This window comes from Oryctolagus cuniculus, chromosome 10, assembly GCF_964237555.1.
Source record: "Oryctolagus cuniculus chromosome 10, mOryCun1.1, whole genome shotgun sequence".
Taxonomy (NCBI): domain Eukaryota; kingdom Metazoa; phylum Chordata; class Mammalia; order Lagomorpha; family Leporidae; genus Oryctolagus; species Oryctolagus cuniculus.
Window position 1 is genome coordinate 111184586 of NC_091441.1, and position 6421 is coordinate 111191006.

A 6421-nucleotide genomic window follows, 5' to 3' on the forward strand; every position below is an offset into this window, starting at 1 on the left:
TCAAAAACTCACATAGCCACATTTAGCCAAGGGCAGCCACAAAATTCCAGTCCCAGTGTTCAGGTGTTCCCTCACCTGATAGCCATTGTATGATCTAAATGACACAGGTACCAGGGGAAGAAGAAAGATGGGCATATGAGGTCAAGGTTGCATTCACGATGCAGGGAGGGCAAGCCATGTGTGTGTGTGTGTGTGTGCGTGGGCGTGCGCCCGTACCCGTGCGCATACACTGAGAAACTGAGGCTTTGAAATAGTTCAAGTAAGGAAAGGTGGCAAAAGAATCAATCAACCAAGAGTTTTAAAATGAGCCAGGGAAGACCTTTCTCTCTCTCTCTCTCTCTCTCTCTGTCCGTTCTGCCTGTAAAAAAAAAAAAAAAAAAAGCCAGGGGGCCAGCCTTGTGGCACAGCAGGTTAAGCTGCTGTTTATGACACCAACATCCCATATTGGTGCACTAGTTCGAGTCCTGGCTGTTCCACTTCCTATACAGCTTCCTACTAATGCGCCTGAGAAAGCAGCAGAAGATGGGGAAGATGGCCCAAGTACTTGGGGCCCCCGCTGCGCATGTGGGAGACCCATTTAGAGTTCCTAGGTCCTGGCCCAGCTCCAGTTGTTGCAGCCACTTGAGGAGTGAACGAGTAGATGGAAGATGTCTTTGTCTCTTGTCTCTCCTTCTCTTTCAAATAAATATAAATTTAAAAAGTCAAAAGAAAGTGCCAGATTCCTGGCCAGGCTGCAGGGTTGGTGAGACAGCAGGCCATTCGTTTGCTTGTGTGCATGGCAGCCAACTGGACAGCCTGTTAAAATGCAGGTTCCCGGATCCTCCCCCAGCTGCTAAGTCAGAAGCTCCATGGGTGTATTTTTTTTTTTTTTTTTGACAGGCAGAGTGGACAGTGAGAGAGAGAGACAGAGAGAAAGGTCTTCCTTTGCCGTTGGTTCACCCTCCAATGGCCGCCGCGGCTGGCGCGCTGCGGCCGGCGCACCACGCTGATCCGATGGCAGGAGCCAGGTACTTATCCTGGTCTCCCATGGGGTGCAGGGCTCAAGGACTTGGGCCATCCTCCACTGCACCCCCTGGCCACAGCAGAGAGCTGTCCTGGAAGAGGGGCAACCGGGACAGAATCCGGCGCCCCGACCGGGACTAGAACCCGGTGTGCCGGCGCCGCAAGGCGGAGGATTAGCCTAGTGAGCCGCGGCGCCGGCCCATGGGTGTATTTTTAACATGCTCGCCATGCACCTGCTAGAGTGTCAAGCTGGGCAGCTCAGAGGGCTAGAAGAACCCAAGCTTTCAGTCCATAGCTCTGATTTCACAACTTGCTGCCGTCTCCCTGCCATGCGACTTGGCCTCTCCGGGTTTCAGTTTTGCATCGATGAGCTGGGCACAGAAACAGCCACGTTGTGTGGGGCTTATTTTGAGGATTAGTAGCGCACACAAAGCACCCGGGGTGGCGACTAGAACACAATAGATGCTCAGTAGGCCGTAGTTGCGGTTAGGATTTGAGTGCCTGGAAGAGACCAACCTGTTGGCACTGGCAGGCAGGTGAGAGCGGAGAGCAGCCCAGGGGCTCAGCACTTTGCTCTCCACAGCTTCTCAGCAATGGGTCGACCCAAAGCGCACAAGTGTTCCCTGGAGGACAGCACCTTCAGCCTGTACCGTGAACATGGCTTGTCACGCTAGCTCTGAAACATGGAACAGAAGTTGCGAAGGAAGTGGTGCTGTGGGATCCCCCCACACACACTTTCTCCCCTCACCATCCCATGCCTGCTGCCTGAGCTCATCTATACCAGACTGGCGCCTCTCCCTATAGAAACAAAATTTACACAGCTCACTTGGCATTCCAATTCCATCTGTGTGGCTTTGAGAAAACCACACAGCCACTCTGAGACTGCAGTGTCTGCCCCTAACTAGGGAGAGCATGGTGACAGCCATTCATCCATCCTGGGGACGTTCGCTGAGCAGCTACTAGTGGGGCCCTGGCTAACAGTGAGCTGGTAGACCCCGTCCTCATCTCCTCATCGCTGGCGGATAGGCCAATGGGAGAGCTGGGCTTTCAAACCCCACCCCCAAAAATGCAAATGTCTGATTGCAAAACAAAAGCATCTACCTTAGATAGGTCAGGTCATGGTTCTTCCAACACTGTTTTAGCAGCAGAACGCTTTGTTCGACTGAAACCGACACAGGACAAGGTCACGGAAAACAGATCAAAGGGAAGCAGCTCCGAGGCCCCAGAGCTGTCTCCAGGGAGAGCCAGTTCAAGGAACAGAGCTGGAAACCGTGCTGGGAGCGAGAGGTGAGGAAGTGTTTGCGGGTGGCGGAGCCCAGGCCAGGTTCACAGAGAAACAGTGACTCCCCTCCTTCGCTTTGTCCTTTCTCTTTCTCTCATCATCCAGGACCCCCACATCTCTCGGCTGCAGAAGCACTGGCTGCCCAGAAACCCCTGTCCCTCCTGGCTGAGGGATTCCGGGGCGCTGAGCTTCCTGGGGTCCCTGGGAGCGGGAGCCAGAGAGTCTGGGCAGCCAGCGCTGGAAAGCGGCTCACTGCCGAGGCCGATTATCTGATGGAGCGCTTCCTTCATCAGTGCTAATATCCATGTAGCGAAACAATGAAAGGGTTTCCTATCAGTTCCAAATAGGACGTGAAAAACTCTCCGTGCTAAGAGTAGAGGATGCTCGAATAGGGCAATGGGAAACGGCTGAATCACCAGAGGGCCTCTTTGATTCCCACGGCCCAGTCACTGAGAGGGAAGACAGAGAGAGTGGTTCATTAGCTGTGCGAGGGAGGGCGGGGACAGGAAGAACTGGCCCTTCACGTGGGACCTCCCGGATGGCGGATGGCTGAGAGCAGAGAAGCCCAGCTTTGGGGACACCACCCTGAGGAGGAGGCAGAGCCCGCAGCTTCACCCATGCACCTGCCCGGCTCCTCCCACCCCCAGCAGCTGAGCGTGTGTGTGTGTGTGTGTGTGTGCCCCGCTCTGTGGGTAGTTCGGGTTTCCAAGGATAAAATTCCTTTGAAGGAAGCTGGGTGTGTTACTCTGGCTTATATCAGGGACTCCTGCTGAATCTTCCTGGGACAGGGAGGCCAAACCAGCACCGCCTTGCTCAGGAGCTGGCCAGTCCCCTTGGCTTTGCCATCACTCAGATTTGCTGCAGGCAAAATGGGAGAGCCACGCATTCAAAGATTTACCCAGCCTCGATCCACCGAAAGCCTTTTGGCACCAATCTCCCAGGGCCTCTCTAGCCCAGACAAGAAATCTCTTCTTTTCCTTTGCTGGAATATGCTAATCTGCTTGTCCTTAGAAGACAACACATGTGCCAGTGAGGAAGTGCCTGGGGCGTGTGCGGGCCCATCATGCCTTCTGGGAGGGTGCAGCCACAGCCATGGTTATCGGCTTTGGAAATTCAAAAAGAGCCTCTGGTGTCTTCCCCTTCTCTTCAAGGAGCCCGCCTGCGCCAGAGCTGGTGCCTGCCCAAGCAAACCATCAGGCCGGAGTCCAGCTTCCGGAATTATTGGCCTGGTGCTCAGAAACCATTGTCAGGAAAGCCTTGGGTAACCGTCCTCCGTGGTGGGTGCTATGAGACCAGAACCACTCGGAGCCTTCCAGGGTGGGTGCGATGGCAGCTGGTGTCCCATCCGGGACGCAGCCTCACACTGGGAAACCTCAGACCTGCGTGCTGGCGTCTGCTCCAGGTAGAACAGCAGCTTTGCTGAGAAACCTCGCGGTGGTGTCCTGAGCTTTACAGGGCCTATAAGAATATGCACAGGGCGTGTACTTGGTACAGCAGTGAACATGCTGTTTGGGACACCTACACCTCATAACCGAGTGCCAGGGTTCGAGTCCTCGCTCCACTTTTGATCCAACTTGCTGCTAATGTAGCATCCTGGGAGGCAGCCGGTGATGGCACGAGCTCTTGGGTCCCTGCCGCCCATGTAAGAGACCGAGGTGGAGTTCCTGGCTCCTGCCTTCTGTCTGGCCCAACTCTGGCTGTCGCAGGCATCCGGTGGACAAACCAGCCGATGAAAGATCTGTCTCTCTCTGCATTTCAAGTTAATAAAAAATGTAAAATGCATGCATGAAATGCAAACGAACCAAAGGAAGCATCAGTGGGGCTCTCCTTCCACGGCGTGTATGTCTGGGGAGCAGAGAAGGCCCCCAGGGCTCTGTTCCAGAAAGTGCTGTAGGCTCCAGAGAGAAAGGGGCCCCGCTGGACCACAAGTGAGAACAATGCCAGGCGCTCCCCACGCTGCAGGTGTGTGCGTGGGGGACTTCTTCCTGAAGCTCCGGGGTCAGGGGCCGGGGCCCAGAGGCCTGGCTGCGTTTATTGTCCATTGTCCCAGGCTGGGACAGGAAGCACTTTCTGTTCCCAATTGCTCGGGTGGATTAATTTACGGCGGGGAGCTCGGAGTTGGCGCCAGCACCTGTGTTCCCCTCCGAGAGGCCAGCTTCCGGGCTTGGGGGTGTTTCAGGAGGGGTCCCCTCTGCACAGATGTGGCTCCCCCCAACCCCAGCCCTCAGCTACTGCCTCTGCCCCCCTCCCCATGGGGCTCTGGACTCCAGCAGCAGCTCTGGGAATCTGCACCAGCTTGCCCCCTCAACTCTACACCTCCTACCCTCCAAACCAGGACATCTGGTGGGGGGAGGCTTAGCCCTGTGGGGTCCACACCAAAGTGGCCAATAAGGAGCAATGGCAACGAACCCCAAGTGACAGCATCCTGCCTTCTCCTGGGTATCTGCTCACTCCCTGTCATGTTCAGGCTTGGGTGGTGCACACACACTCCTCTCTTTCATTTGGTGGGTATTGTGAGCCCATTCTACAGATGAAGAAACTGCCCTCCAGAGATGTGAGGCACCCAGGTCGTGGATAGAAGTGGTGGGATGCACACTTGGGTCTGTTCTAGGTCTCTGAGCTCTCAGACTCACAGGGCTGCAACGGCAGGAAGCTGTGGGCGTCAAGGAGGACAAGGGGACCCTGCACCATCTCCAGGGGAGAACGGCTCTGCTGCTTACCTCCAGCCCTCTGCAGTCTGGTAGTAAGGTGGGTCCAGTGTGGCCAGACTCTTCCAAGGAATCACCACACTGTCCATGCTAGTAACTCAGTGCATTTCTCATCCCTGGATGGCACGCTGCCCATGGGCCCTGCGTTCCTCCACTGCCCTGTGCCACCAGACCACTGTAGACAGTGAGTACCTGCTGTATCATAGGGGGCTGAGCCAGCGCCTCCCCACCGGGACCCAGTCAGCATGTTCAGATCCTCCACAGATGGCAGGCACTGTGCTCCAAGCAGACTCAGGCTCAAAAGGGCAGCAACCCCCCTTCCCGGGGGTCTCAGCTAATGCAGGCCAGGTAGCTCCTTGGGTCCCCGCCATATCCATCAAAGGACAGAGGAGGAAGACTGGAGTTGGGCGGCAGATGCTGACCCTGACCCTGTTTGTCCAGGCCCTGCCTTCCTTTCACTAGGATACCCTGGGATGGTCACCTATCCCTCACCCACACTCACCACCAGCTGCCACTGCCAGCACAGCCCACTTGCCATGTGTCCCTTTAGGAGCTGTGCCACCACACTTTTCCCACGTAATCTTAGCTCTCTGGTGGCTCAGGACGGCTCTACTCCCCCTCGCTGTGCCCCAGCAGCCTGCCCTTTGAAGGGCCATGGCCACCTCCCCTAGGTGCTGCCTCCCACCCATGGTGGTGGCGGGGACGCAGTATCGCGTGGCCCCGGATGCAGGTTCGCCTGCTGTGCCCCTGAGTGACAGGGCTGCCCTTTGTGGAGGGGGAGATTAGAGGCAGGCTGGAGGCTGCGCGGCCCTCACAGGGCTGACAGGAGACGTCAGCCCGGCACGCCGCCTGCCGCCCAGCCTGGGGGGAGAGGGGGGCTCTTGACAGGCCTGGAGGGGGTCCAGGAGGGAGCGCCAGGGAGGGGCCGGCTCCTCACACACAAAGACCGGGCCTGTCTTCACACCTGCGGGACACGCAGAGCCCAGGGCTGGGGGAGCGCAGGCCGTGGGGAATGAATAATTCGCTCTGAAAGAAGCATGTCACGGGGAGATAGCTCAGCCAGACACTTCAAATAAAGGCGAGCAGCCGCGGTGACAGGGGACATTCTTTGCCGCCGATGCGCTGCAGGGACCTAAGTGCTGCGATGTCGAGAGTGGAGCCTTGAACCCTTCAGAGTTATTTTTATTAAAAAAAAAATGAGAAAGAAGAAAAAAAATCCCACCGCAGAAGCAGGGCTGAGCGTCGGAGCCCTGAGAAAGGCCAGATAATGAGTGCTGGCACCTTCATTCTACCTTTGTCACAGAGAGCCACACTTCCTGGACACACCTGGAGAGCCAGGGCTGCCTGCTCTCCCCGCCTCTAAACCTCCGGCCAGGCTGTTCCCCGCCTGGAACGCCCTCCCACCCTGCATCCTCTCCTCAGAATCCTG